Source organism: Crocuta crocuta, unplaced genomic scaffold (assembly GCF_008692635.1).
Source record: "Crocuta crocuta isolate KB4526 unplaced genomic scaffold, BGI_CrCroc_1.0 scaffold243, whole genome shotgun sequence".
NCBI lineage: Eukaryota > Metazoa > Chordata > Mammalia > Carnivora > Hyaenidae > Crocuta > Crocuta crocuta.
The window spans coordinates 2033013-2047148 of NW_027529596.1; the positions used below are offsets into that span (position 1 = coordinate 2033013).

Consider the following 14136-nt stretch of genomic DNA (forward strand, 5'->3'; position numbering starts at 1 on the left):
ATGTATAACACCGCGAGTGAACCTTGGTGTAAATTATGGACTTTCATTGCTCATGATGTGTCAGTGGGGTCATCGATTGTAACATGTGGCACTCTGGCGGGGGGCGTTGAGAACGGAGGAGGCTGTGCGTGTGTGGGGTGGGGAGCATATGGAAATCTCTGTCCCCCGCATTCTTGCTGTGAACCTAGAACTGCTCTTTAAAAAAAAATTCTTTTTATTTGAAAGGTGGGTCTGAAGTCTTGGAAGCTCGACTCCTCTACCTTCTCCTACAAATGGACCCTGAGAGCCTGTCTGGAGGTTCCCAGAGGGGAGCGCGGCTACTCATATGCCCTTGACCGAAGAACAGTCACAGAGGAAGTGGTCCTCTTCAACCACATGCACAACTTCAGGAGGGACACACGTGGAGCAGAGAGGGGGAGGGAGGAAGGGGACACCCACCTACCCAGCCAGATCACCCGAATCAACCCTGGAGATCAATGGGTGACAGATTTTGCAGCCAGATCACCCTCACATCCAAAAAAGTCTTAATAATGATATAAAAGAGCTCACTCCCATCTCACACACACACACACACACACACACACACACACACACACACAGTGAATCATTAGGAAACTGGGAGCAGCCACCACAATGAAGAGTTAAAATCACTTTTTTAGTTTTAAGACTGGGGTCAGTTTTCAGACTTAGAACCCATTCATATAGAAGAGGCCGAATCCCTTGGAAGAAGACCTTGTAACACCATGGCGGTATAAATGGCAATGATGTCCCCAGTAGCACCCTCCCACTGAAAGTTAAGAGCTATGTCGTTAGGTAATTGTCCACTGAGAACAGGGTGGTACCCAACTATTTTGAGGACACAGGTTCAAGGTGATATGGTGCCTGGAAACCTAAAGCATTACTTCAGGCCTTTGTTACAGCAAGAGCGGGTGGGGACCAGGTAATAGCTGGCCTCGGTCCAGCTCACAGCTGCTCTCCCGGGGTCCACAGGCTCTCCCAGGGGTCATTTTTCCTCTCCCCCGTGTATAATTTGAAGTCGGCAAACTTGAGGGTCAGCAGAAGCCCTGTACTGGCCTGCACAGTGAGGTATCATGGTGGGGAAAGAGCAATGCAGCCCTCTGAAGAGCTCCCTTACCCCATCCACATCATAGGGGGAAACAGTGGTGGCTCATGCCACCCTTAAAAACACAACGGATGTGGGTTGGTGGTCTCCAACGTGTCTCCATTTAATGTATCACTCTGGCTTGACACGGACCCTGGAGGATGACAGTAGCCTGTGGCAAGCCCTACCGAGCCGCATCCTGAACTGCAGCTGCTATGTTATACATGCTCTTTGCTCGTGAATAACACTTATGTGTCCGTGGTATGTGGCCCTTGGTTTGTATCCGCATCCCTTTCTTGCCCTGTCACAAAGGAGAATCTGAAAGAGTTCTTATTCATGTGGGAGTCAAAAGTATACATTCTTGCTCCTCTAGAACCATCCCTCCTTCTGCAATAATATCGTAGAGGGACCTGGACATTTGGGCCATGGTATGTGGTCATCACATTGGTCCATCTTGTTGCTGACAACAAGAATGTCTTGTATGACATTCATACTATATGACCAAACAATGGCTCATACGTTGGAGGACTGTTCAGACACAGGAGCCCTACTTTCTGACTCTACCCCAGTGTGGGCGTGGGGAGTGGTTATAGTCTGTGGTGGTGGAAGGTCACCCCACCTGTTTTTGCCGGCATAGGTGGGGTCTTAGGTTTTTCTATGGAATTTGGCTGGAGTAGAGTGATTACTGTCTGGAAGTTTCTGCCTTGCTAGAATGATCCAGTCATGGTCTTTGGCTAAAGAGAACAGACTTTTGTTGGGACGTTCTCCCCTCCACCTCCATCTATGCCCATTTGTGTTTCTAGGTTGCCATTTTCTTTAGCTGCAAGTCTGGGGTGTATGAGACAGAAGAAAATCCAGAGAAACTACCACTGTGTCGTTCCTGAGGTCCCATGGCCTCTAGTTGGTCAGCCACCTGTTCTCCACCTTTCAGAGTCTTCTGGTTTTTTTTTAAATATGTGTGTAATTTCTAGAGTTTTCAGTTGTACTTAGTGGGAGGAATAGAGAAGAGGAATATTCACTCCGTCTTCAGGAATGTGGATGTCCGGAAGCATCTGATCCACAGAAATGAGATCTCCCTCAACAGAGCATTGGACCAAGTGATCTACTTGCACAGGCGATGCAGAAGTGGGCCCATGACCCTGGGATTCACTGGTCCTTCACCTACCGGAACACTCAGAAAATGCCATCCTGAGAGAGCCATGGAACGCACTTTGGAAGGCACGGCTGAGGTGCTGGGCTGGAGCTGACACCATGTGAAGGCTGGTGTCATCCTCTGGGACCAAGTATGCATTCCTGGCCACCCATCATTGTACGGTGTCATGTCCCTAGTAGGTAGACTACTTGTGCTTGGAAACATGGGGTAAAAATGAGAGACATCTTACTTATCATTGCTCCAAGTGGTCTACCTTGGAAATATACGCTTCCTGCTCTACGGTGCTGGGCTCTGTAGCGTTAGAGGTCTTGGCTCCCCGGGGGGGAATGTGTCCATGCATCACCTTGGCTTTCTCATGCTGAGAGACCGGCGAGAAAAGACCCGATCATTAGGAAGAGACGAATCTACTGTAACACTGGAGAGAAGAACTCATTGTCAACCTTTCCGTGGAGGGTGGGGGGAAGGCAGAGTCACATTCATTTGGAGAGTGGGGATTTGGTTTCTTCACTCCCTTGGTTTCTAGTACCTTGTAGGCTTGTTCTAGTTTCTGCTGTTCTAACTCATCTTGGTACCCAGTCTCAGCACTGTTGCTAAGAATCTGTGCAATGCGGCCTCCAGTCGACGCCGCTGCTGGAGATATTGCCTGTGACCACAGGATACTTCCCTTCTGCCACCTCAGCGATTGATGCTGCTTTTTGATGCTTCCTGGGCCTGGGGGCAGTAGGATTGAGTTGCTAGAAGATTTGCCACTCCTCATTCTTCCCTGGATGGCTTTCTCTATGTCTCTCCTTCTTAAAAGAGAACAGACACTTCTCCCAGATTGCTCATGGAAGCTACAGGCAATTTCGCCTCTAGTCCAAGGTGTTGGCCAGGGAACACATTTAATTTTAACTTTCACTCCCCAGTTCTAGGGCAAAGGCCGCCATTCCCACGAAGCCCCCATCAACGGTGTGTTAGTCAATGCTTAACAATAGGCTAAGAAAACAAAAAAGCTGGGATTCTTAGCATTTACCTATTTCCATGGTGTACATACTCCCAACACGATCCATTTCAAGCTGCTGCAAGGTCACTGAACTCAGAGCTGGAAGAGATATGCAGAGAGATGTGCCGCCATTGAGAGCTAGCGCCAACCGGCTCCGGTGCATGGCTGCCCTGTTCCTACCTTCACACTTCTTTCTGGAAGCTGTGTGTCTCTTTTCTCCTAATTTACCCCCTCTGGAAATTTGTCAGCAGATCTGGCTTAAATGCATGCACCAAGGAGCTGATCAGTAAACATTTGTTGAATAAATGAAAGAATGAAGGAAATCATCGTTGCTTGTTCTACAATCCTTCTGCGGTGCTGCACGAGGCAAATAATACTCACTGAAGAAATACTGGTTGGTGGGAAAGGCACTCTGGACATAGATAGGGCCCCACATTTGAAGTCAGAAGTCTCAGCTTCAGGACTTCATGACTCTGCACTTCACTCAGATCATCTGCACAATGAGGCTGAAAAGAACCTGCTTAACACGCAGAGTTGGTGTGAGGATCGAATGAAATAATGTGTAGTCAAAATTCTGAAGTGCTCTTTTATTGGTATCACTGCACAGCAGATCAGGGGTTTATAAAAGCTATGAGTCAGTTTGTAAGAAGCTTCATCAGAAAGTAAAGCTCAGTAAACATAACTATAAACCCAGAGTAGTGAGGATAGGCATAGGATCAGACAGATGTGGGTTTGAACACAGTCTCTACCACTCATTTGCTCTGTGACCTAAGGAAATCTCATTTAAAAAATGGAGATAATAATACCTACTTCATAGGGTTTTTGTAGGAATTAGAGAGTGTATCTGTCAGAATAGGCTAATTATGCTTAGTAACAAAAAAACATTTGAGTCTCTGGAAGGTCAAACAACAAAGGCTTACTGTCATTTCCCACTCATAATACGTGTTCTCAGTGTTCACTGCAGATCAGCCTGTGGGCGGAGAGGGTCTACTCTATACGGTTCCACGGTCTAGGGGGACAGGGCAGTCACATCTGGAACATTGCCAGCTGCCTTGGTAGAGGGAGAGAAGGCCTCACAGCAGCATGGAAGTGATATACATCATTTCTCCTTCTATCTCATTGGCCAGAGTAAGTCACAGGGCCCCACTATCCCCAAGCTGGTCATTCGGGAACAGACAGCCCGAAATTTTGAGTGGGCAGCATAATGGCTCCCAGGGACAGCGTAGTGATGCCACTTGGCAGAAATGCCCACCCAGAGTCCTTTTCTCCCCTTCCTAGGTGCTGAGGAATAAGATGAACTCACCAACATGCTTGAAACTGATTTGACCAGCACACGCTGAGTATCCACTTAAAGCTTCCCTTTGCAGTTTCATAAACGTAGGGGAGGGAGACAAGAATGATGCGTTTAAAAATGGGCCCCAGAGCTACTTTAGCAAAGGAAGTATAGTTTATATAACAAAATGCCCAGAAAGCCATTGTGTCATGGAAAAATAGCTCCAGAGCAGGGTGGCTGGGCTAGGAAAAGACATCCAGCTAAATTACTGTACATGTTTCAGAGACAAGACTTTACAGGTTCTTGAGGCAGCCTGGGGTGCTTTCTAGAAAAGAGATTCAAATATTCCATTTCAAACTATGTGCTGTGGTTCATAGCACTGTAGTTCTGCCTTCAAATCATCAACCAAAACCTGCCACATTTTGGGTCAGTAATGTCTGTCGTGGGTGGGGGTGGATTAAGAAAAAATGTCCGGTTAATTCAGGACAAAAAGAAGAGAAAGCTTCAAGTGATATAAGAATTTAGTAGGAAACTATTATGAGACATATAAACTCCTGAGAATCCTCAGTTTTCTGCAAGGAAATGTAATGAAGCTCCCAAAGTAGTGTAGGAGACGTTGGCTCAGGTCATGATCTCGCCTTTCACGAGTTCGAGCCCCGCGTCAGGCTCTGAGCTTCTTCGGATTCTGTGTCTCCCTCTCTCTACNCGGCTCAGGTCATGATCTCGCCTTTCACGAGATCTCGAGTTCGAGCCCCGCGTCAGGCTCTGAGCTTCTTCGGATTCTGTGTCTCCCTCTCTCTACCCCCCTACCTTGCTTCCTCTCTAATGGTCTCTCTCTCAAAAATAAATTTATTGAAAGAAAGAAAGAAAGAAAGAAGGAAAGAAAGAAAGAAAGAAAGAAAGAAAGAAAGAAAGAAAGAAAGAAAGAAAGAAACAATCCAGCACATAAAGTACTGAAATGAGTTCCCTGCAGTTGTAAGTGGCAGCAAGGCAGGCCTGTCTCCCAGGCTGAGGCTGCGAGCGGGTCTGCGCCTGCTCTTCGTTCCTGAGCACCCTGCACTCTCCTCGGAACCACTCAACAACCCACTGCCCTGGCATCGGGGCCAGGAGGTTTACCTGCACACTGCACGTCCCTGCCTCCTGTCAAACAGAAAACGAGATGTCTTGAAATCCAGGTGGAACTTGGGGTCATCACAAGCTGAGGCGTGACGCACGTGGGTGGTGTGACTTGCGGGGAACAGAACAGGGTTCGTGAAGGGGGGCCGGGAAGTGCAGACTCCTGGGGCTCCTCCCGAGGTGGGGGTGGGGGTGGTGTTTTGAGAGGGCACCCGCTTAAAATTTCTGTAACACAGCTGTTTGTAAAAATGTTTTCCTCAGCTTACGCACGAAGCACTGAGAGAATTTACGGAGAGTTGAAGCAGGTTGTTCGCGGGGCCTTGGCCTCCCTGGTGGCACCTTGAAGTCCTGGCCAGACACGCGACCCTCCTTCTTTTTACTTCCAATAAGGAGTCATTAAGGCTTCTTACTTATTCCAAATCATCCTTATGAAGTAAAACATTCCAAGTGAAATTATTGTCAGTGGCTAATGGAAAACGTTGTTCCCCTCGCAGCACTTCTGATAGCGAGTGGGGGGCGGGGTTCACACCAACTGGCTCCCAGCTCTGCAGGCACCCACTGGGTGCCCTGGTTTCAGTTCTGACACCAGCCCTGCGGCTCTGGCACGGGCCCCGCCAGCTGGGGGCTCGGTCCGACACGATGGCCCGTCCACGTCTCACACTCATCACAAATCGTGGGTCTCCAGAACACCCACGCTTCTGTCCAACATGGCTGCAAGTCAGTGGTTACCATGACCCTCTCCTCAAGTTCCATAATCTGCCGGAGCAGCTCACAGAACTACGGGACACACTTATGTCTCCTGATTAGAAAGCTACAACGCAGGATAGAGATGAACAGTCAGGTGGAAGGCGCATCTACGCATCTACGTCCAGGAGGGTCCCAAGCACAGGTGCTTCCGTCCCCGTGGGGCCTGGGGTGTGTCACTCTTCGGCTCCTGGGCGCTTTTGCCATCCAGGGAGCTCTCCAAATGCACTTGTGTAGAGCTTCACTACACAGGCATCGTTGATTACATCATTGCCATTTTGTGATTGACTCGGTCTCCAGCCCCGCTCGCTCCCCGGAGGGCAGTGAGGGGAGGAATCGGGTCTAAAATCAAATATTACGACACAGGATACTCCTATCACTCAGGAGCTCGCACGGGTTTTCGAACGTCCGTGCCAGGAGCTGGGGTAGAAAGCAAACATATGGTTCTCATGTTTGTCGCGATGGTCAAGAAAGTCCATGGGGAAGAAAATAACGTGGAGAGAAAAATAACCACAGGCTTCCTCCTCCACCCCCGGAGAGACCGGAAACATGGAAATGCCAGAGCGGCCTTTCTCCCTGGTTCCCCCGGACCTCAGGACAAGAGAGGCAGGGCCCGCGCCTCCAGTCCAGGGCGGGGCGTCAGGCCCCGGGGGCCCAGCACCTAACTGAGGCTAAACAGACATCCCTTCCAATCAGCTGCCCTGGTATCTGGGAGTGACTCGCAGGAAGCAGGTTGTCTGTTAGTCTACACACTAAATGCTAGCCCTTGGGTGGGGCCCTTAGCCTCTGTGGCCCTCAGTTTCCTTGGCTGTAAGATGGGGCTGATAAAAAGAAACCCTTAACCAAGGAACCTGGGGCCAGATGTGTCTCAGAATTCATAGTGTTTTGGATCTGAGAAAGCGAATCAGATGCCCAGAAGCGTCTATATTTTTGTATCGCGCCGCACTTCACAGCAGGGGCTGGGGCAGCACCCCATCAGCAAACATACCCCGTGAGAGGCCCTGGAGGGTTGAGAAGTGTCCACGGAAGCCGTCTGGGTCCCTGTCCTCCTCAGTGGGCCCTTCCCCCCCCTCTCACGCAGGACCTCAGCCCTGGCTCCTCTCCAAAGCCCTGAATCCTGGCTGCAGACACGCATGAAGAATTCCTCCCTCCGCCGAGACCCACCTTCAACCCACGATCCCTGCACCTGCTGAATTAGGACTGATTCTCCTGCTACGGCCCTGGTAGACAGTCCCTCCCTTGTTCCCCGGAGGCAGAACACTGCTTTAGGGACTTCTCGGGCCTGGAGTTCTAGAATAAAGGCTTATGCTGAATGAGGCTTTATGCTAGAATAAAGGCTTTCTAGCTGTTCCTCTTCCACAGCATTTGGAATCTTACAGCGGAAGCACGGGCACGCTTCGAGTGGATAAAACCTGTCAAGGACCTCCCCCAGCCAAGGTGTGCTGCCAAGTGACTTTCCAGAACTTGGTGTTTTCAGAGCTTTTAGGGTTACCTGTACTGCATATCGACAACGTGAAGATGAATGAGACAGTCCATGAATGTGTTCAGGATGGTTCTGGGCACCTAGAGCTTACTCAATTTTTGCCACGTTTAGCAGACTGAGAGGGTCACGTAACTGAGCAATTGTCACCTTGGGGCTCGATCACAGCTTAGAACAACAGCGTGGGGGAAGGCAGCCTATCATCCGTGCACCCTGAGAATCTCCGGGGGGAGGGTGCCGCCCCAGCCACACCTGCGCCCCAGCACCCGGCTGTCCTCAAGCTCAGGTCAAGGTTCCAAAGGCAGCCTGTCCATAGAGGGCTCTGGCTTCCCCGGAGTTAAAGTCTTTAGTTTTGCACAAGCCAACAGTAACGGGATCAGCTCCACCGCCTGAAGAGTGTCCAGGATCCTTGCGCTTTTCACCGGGGATGGGGGGACAGACGGACACAAAGACCGAAGGGTACACTCCGGTGAGAGGCATTTAGATGGGATCTGACAAATACCCTATGACGTCACTCATACGAGGACTTTAGGATGCAAAACAGATGAACCTAAGGGAAGGGAAGCAAAAATAATATAAAAACAGAGAGGGAGACAAACCATAAGAGACTCTTAAATATGAAGAACAAACAGGGGTTACTGGAGGGGGTGTGGGGGGGATGGGCTAAGTGGGTGAGGGGGCATTAAGGAATCTACTCCTGAAATCATTGCTGTGCTAGATGCTAACTTGGATGTAAATTTAAAAAAAATAAATTGAAAAAAAAAAAAGATGGGATCTTAAATTGTGCTCTAAGCTGTACACACTACAGAAGGAAACCCAGGCAAAAAATGTCTAAATATTGCCCATGACTTAATCGCCCATCTACGAATTCATCCGGCCGTCAGGGCTTGGGCGCTGTCTGTGACCAGGGGAATTCCAGACCGAACAATGCGCACAGGGTCCCCGCTATGGTCTGAATATTTACCTCCTCCCCAAGTCCACACCTTGGAACCCTAACACCCTGTGTGATGGTGTTAGAAGCCGGAGCCTTTGGGAGGTGATTAGGTCGGGCCTGATGATCTTATGGAGAGAAATCCCCGGAGCTCCCTTGTCACTTCCACCCCGTGAGGGTGCCAGGAGAAGGCTCTGACCCAGCAGAGCGCCCTTACCTGACCATCAGGCCAGCACCTCATCTTGGACTTCCAGATTCCAGAACTTGTGTTGTTTTAAGCCACTCAGTCTGTAGTATTTTATTACAGCAGCCTGAACCGACCACCAACTCAGTCTTCTGCTCACGGAGTTTCCATTCTAGTGAAGAGGATGGACAAACATAATCATTCGTTGCGGTGAGTGCTCGGAAGAAAATAAAGCGGGGTCGCGGAGCTGGGAGTGACCCAAGTGTGTTCTGGAAGGCGTGGCCAGGGAGCGCCTCTCTTCCTGAAGTCATCCTTCAACAGTGGAGGAGGCAGAGGAGAACTCAGAGAGGTGAGTTCCTGGAGTTTGGAGGAGCAGCGTAAAGCCCCAGAGGTGGAAAGGTCTGAGGTGCTGGGAGACAGCCAGGAGACATGTGGCTGCAGCGGGGGTGAGCCGAGGGGCCGTGGCTTGAGGGCTCAGCAGGGTGCAGCCGGGTACCTCGTGGGCGTGCAAAGGAGTGGACAGTAAGTGTAACGAGTAGCCACTGGAGGGTGTAAGGAAAGAAATAACATGCTTTGATTATAATTAGTTAAGGCACATGAGAACTTTCTTAAAGTCATCTCTGCAGCAGTGTGGGGCTCGAACTTACAACCCCGAGGTCCAGAGTCGGAAGCTCTACAGACTGAGCCAGCCAGGTGCCCCTGAGGGTTGTTGTTTGGATAGGCAGTTCTGTTGCATGGTTTTTCACACGTCTTTAATGGAATCTATAAGGCGAAGGCTGTAAAGGACTTTTAGTTCATTCTAGTTACCACAGCTCATAGTCACCCAGCTACTAACAGTACCTTCTTAACCTCCAAAGTAAAATCATCCCTGTTTGTATCAAAACCTGTGATTTGAACGAACCTGTGTTCAAAATAAAGCCCGTGCCTAATAAGTGTAGCTTTTTCGACTGTGCAAAAGCTCCTCACATTAAAAACAGAAGTATTGGGGCGCCTGGGTGGCTTAGTCGGTTAGGCGTCTGACTCTTGATTTGGGCTCAGATCATGATCTCATGGTTCTTGAGATCAAGCCCCACATCGGGCTCCATGTTGACAGCATGGAGCCTGCTTGGGATTCTCCTTCTCTCTCTCTCTCAAAATAAGTAAAAAACATTAAAAAAATAGAAACATTTTTCAAACAGTGGTGTAAGTAACGGTGTGTTAAGATCTAAACGACACCGGTGCCTCATGTGGGAGCCACACAGTGTCTTGACAATTCAATTCTGTCTGTCACTACATAGCTCTCACTGTCCTTCTTGCTCTCAGGAACAACGATTAACAGCCCAAATTCCCTCTCCCCCCACCCCTCCCCATACCACTCACCCACTTTCTGGGTAAGTGAAGGTTTTGACACTGGGCCCAAGCATCTCGGAGATCGTAGAGAAGCAACACAGGGATTTGGTCCAGTGCCTGTCGCCTGAAGACCTTGACCAAAGCCGGCTTCTCATCCACCTCAAACATGGTCTCTAGCCAGCTCTAGAGAGAGGTTCCCCCCCTCCCCCCTTTACCCAATGACAGCTTAACCTACCTAAGTAGCTTCTGTTTGCCAGGAGACAAAGCGGGTCACATTAACAGCAACGCTCTAGGTTTACGGTCTCACCTCCACCCTGCCCCCCAGCCTGCCCGTCACCAAGGAGTCTCACACAGGCTCACAAATGAGCTCAACCACCATGACCCACAGATGCACGAGGGCCCTTCCTCTGTTGGCAGAACCTTTAGTTGAGCCACTTTGGGCCATTACACCTGACCCTGTAGATCTGCGCACTGGCCCACGGCCACGAGGCACCGTCAAGGCGGGGGCTCCATGGCTGCCCGGCATTACTGCCACCGTATGCACTTTCAGTTCATGTGGTTGAGGGTTTTTTAGCCTCCTCTTCCCCTTTCCATCGTGTTCTGTTCTAGACTGAGGCATGAGAATAGAGGAGGCTGCCGAGCTGGGCTGGAGGATAGATACACATTGCAGGTGTTTTCTGAGTTTGTGATGGTTGTATTCATAACTGAACACCGAAGTCATGTAACTGTGTCTGTCTGAACCACTGCGTGGTATCCGTGCTCTGTGTTAAGCCCTTCTCCTTGAGTGATAGGACGTCACTCTGACATTGTAAAGAAGTCATAGAAAGACTCTGGCTTCCATCTTGCTGGCCCTCTCTCTCTCTCTCTCTCTCTCTCTCTCTCCCTCAGCCACTTGCTTTGAAGCCAGCTGCCAGGAGGCGAGCCGCCCTATGCAGAGGCCACATGGCAAGGAGTGGAGGGAAGCCTCCAACCAGAGGAACGTTCTACTTCCTCAGTGTAGAACTCTCCCCTTCCTCCTCCCCTCCCGCTTTCTCGCCATCTCCGAAGCGTCCATTCATCCTTCAGGGTTCAACTCAACAGTTACCCCTGATACGTGGCTTTCCGTAGGTTCCTTCCTCCCTGTTTCCTCTACCCCTTGTGAAGCCGTCCACACAGTAGCAGTGGTAGTGACCCAGACAGACACCAAAGGGCAGCACTGTGTGAAAAGCGGAGCATGCAGCGTGGGTTCTTGACCGGGGTCAAACCCAGATGTAAAGAGAAGCTAACTATCTCCTGCTGGGCCCACGGGGAATGGAGAGCCGTTCAGCCTGTTCAGATAGACACGGAAAAGTCCAGATGAGAAGCAGCAGGGGGCTGGATGGTTGGTCCAGCCGCTCCTAGCTGAGGGGTTTCCCCCACATTCCGATGAGGAGGGCTTGCTAATTAAGAGCTGAAGCACCTCAGTGTTATTCTCGAGGATCTCCAGTTAGTCAGCCTCGCTTCCTACTGTTGATACTGTTGTTTGATTACGTGCAAAGAATTCCATTCCATAGTATTAGTCAGGCAGCCTTTCGATAAACAATGAGTGCATACTTCATGCGTTGGGAATGCAGGGGTGGAAGAGAGAGAGAACATTCCAGCTCTCCTGGAGCTCTGGTTCAGCAGGGGAGACAAGCACAAGTGACCATATAAATGAATATAGTTCTTGGAGTGTGATTATTGCTGTGAAAGAGACCACAGTGCTGGCCACTGAAGGGTGACCGAGGAGGGCCTCTTAGAAACAGCGCTCAAGGAAGCGCCTCTGGGGAGTGATTCTGAGTGGCGATCTGGAAGGCAGTGAGGTGGCCACGCTCAGAGTTGGGGGGGAGAATGTGGGGCCCCCAGGCACCACGAGTAGTGCAAAGACAGACACTGAGGAGACGTGCTTAAAGCTGGGGGGTTTGTAGACCTCATTTCTTTTATATTTTTTTAAATATTTATTTTTGAGAGAGAGAGCAAAAGCAGGAGAGGAGGCGGAGAAAGGGGGAGACACAGAATGTGAAGCAGCTCCAGGCTCCGAGCTGTTAGCGCAGAGCCCGACGCGGGGCTCGAACTCACGAACTGTGAGATCGTGACCTGAGCTGAAGTCGGATGCTTCGACTGAGCCACCCAGGCGCCCCTGTAGACCTTATTCTTAAGCTCCAGGGCACGGAGACCAAGTTCCAGGCACCTGTTGTGCAATGCAGCTGTCCCAGGGCCTCGTGTTATTTTGTATACTGGCAACAAACGGCATAGCAATGAACAGAAAATATTTTTTTGTCCTCCCGCAAAAACATCTTTGTGAAACTCACCAAAGGCCCATATTTTGCATGTGAATAGACTGCAGAGCCAACACAGGTGTCAGATACCATTGAATCCAACCTCATTTCAGATGAGAAAACTGAGGTCCATCAAGGTGAAATGGGAAGCCCGTAGTCCGTGACTTGACCTTGGCAGTGGTGAGATTAGAACTCCACGTGTGCAATTGTATACTCTCTTCCCTTAACAGGGGAAGGCAGCTACTCAAATTACTTGCGCTTGTTTTGAAAATTATAACAACTTTCCTCCTCTTTTCCTCCGACTTTCCTCCTCTTAAATTTCTCCCTACTTTGTTTCCCATCTAGCTTGAAGCGCTTCCAAATTCAGTTGTTAAAAAGGAAACCAACTTCAATTGAGGGTTGTTCACACTCCTCTTACCCGAAGGCGAAAGCAGTGTGCGCAACAACATCTTTTGTCTCCCGGAGGGAACTGAAAACTCTCATTCACGGTAAATCAGCTTCTTTCTATACAGAAGTTCCCCCCGCCCCCAGTAGCCTGAGAATCTTCTTGGCTGAATAAGGGGAGGGGGAGTTCGAGACCGGAAGCGGAGGCAGGACTTTGGCTGGCATACCTGTTGCGCAGGCCTGCTCACACGACTGGCCCGGGCAGCGGGGTGAAATCACTTCACCTGCGTAGACCAGCGCAGCCTCAGGGCGCCAGGCACCTGCCAGAGCCAGAGTCACAAAGCTGACGCGCACCTGTGTTGCATCACCACGCAGCATGGATCACAATTAAGGTGGGGACTTGAAGCCGGGCCAAAAAGTGTGGGATTCACTGCCGAAGCTGCGACCCAAGCTTACGGCTACAGAGAATGTGGGTCAGGTGGTACGAACTTAGTTACCGATTCCTAGAACATCATCATGAGAGGGCGCCCCTGAGAGAACGGGTCGCCATGCCCCCCGCTGAGGGAACAGCATGTGGGGCACAGGGAACAGAGCCCACGGTGCTCCTCCTGGAAGGCGGTTCTTAGTGACAGGGGCAGTAAGAGTGAGGACTTTCTGAAAGCACCGACCCCCAGACGACCTGACAGGTCCAAAAGTGGTTTCGAGAAGTTCAAATCTGAGCAGGAACACCGAGAATCCACGAACAATCCCTTAGTGCCTCTGAGAGACTCGGGGGCCAGGGGCCGCTTGGAACGTCCTAAACTTGGGGGCTTCTGTCCTTTTCCACTTTGGTGCAGAGAGTGAAGGAAACAGAAGAGAGGAGCATTTACAGAAAATGCATCGATTCTTCTCACATGCCTGTCGGATACCCGTATCCAAAGGGACTTTTAAAGTCGTGTGTGTGTGTGTGTGTGTGTGTGTGTGTGTGTGAAGACGCCGGCCTTCTCCAAGCAGGCCTTCTCCAAGCAGGGTGACAGGGTGACTTAGGCGAGTTCCCTAATGTCTCTAAGCCTCCGATTTGCGATCTGCAAGCAAAGCTGACCTCGCACTCAGGACGTTTCCTCGTCCTTGGCACGCAGGGACCCGCCCCCTCCGTCCCCGGGCTCCGATTGGCCCCCGGGAGGGGGCGTGTCCGTCCCGCGC

General features: G+C 50.5%; 1 long non-coding RNA gene across 1 annotated transcript; it reads right to left on the reverse strand.

Annotated features, from left to right (window-relative positions):
- Positions 1-7483: 7483 nt before the first annotated feature.
- On the reverse strand, positions 7484-13239 carry LOC144229708 (uncharacterized). The gene is made up of 3 exons (XR_013334566.1): positions 13182-13239; positions 8999-9137; positions 7484-8400 (listed from the first exon to the last, which is right to left on the reverse strand). It is a non-coding gene; the product is annotated as an uncharacterized LOC144229708 (long non-coding RNA).
- Positions 13240-14136: the final 897 nt, after the last annotated feature.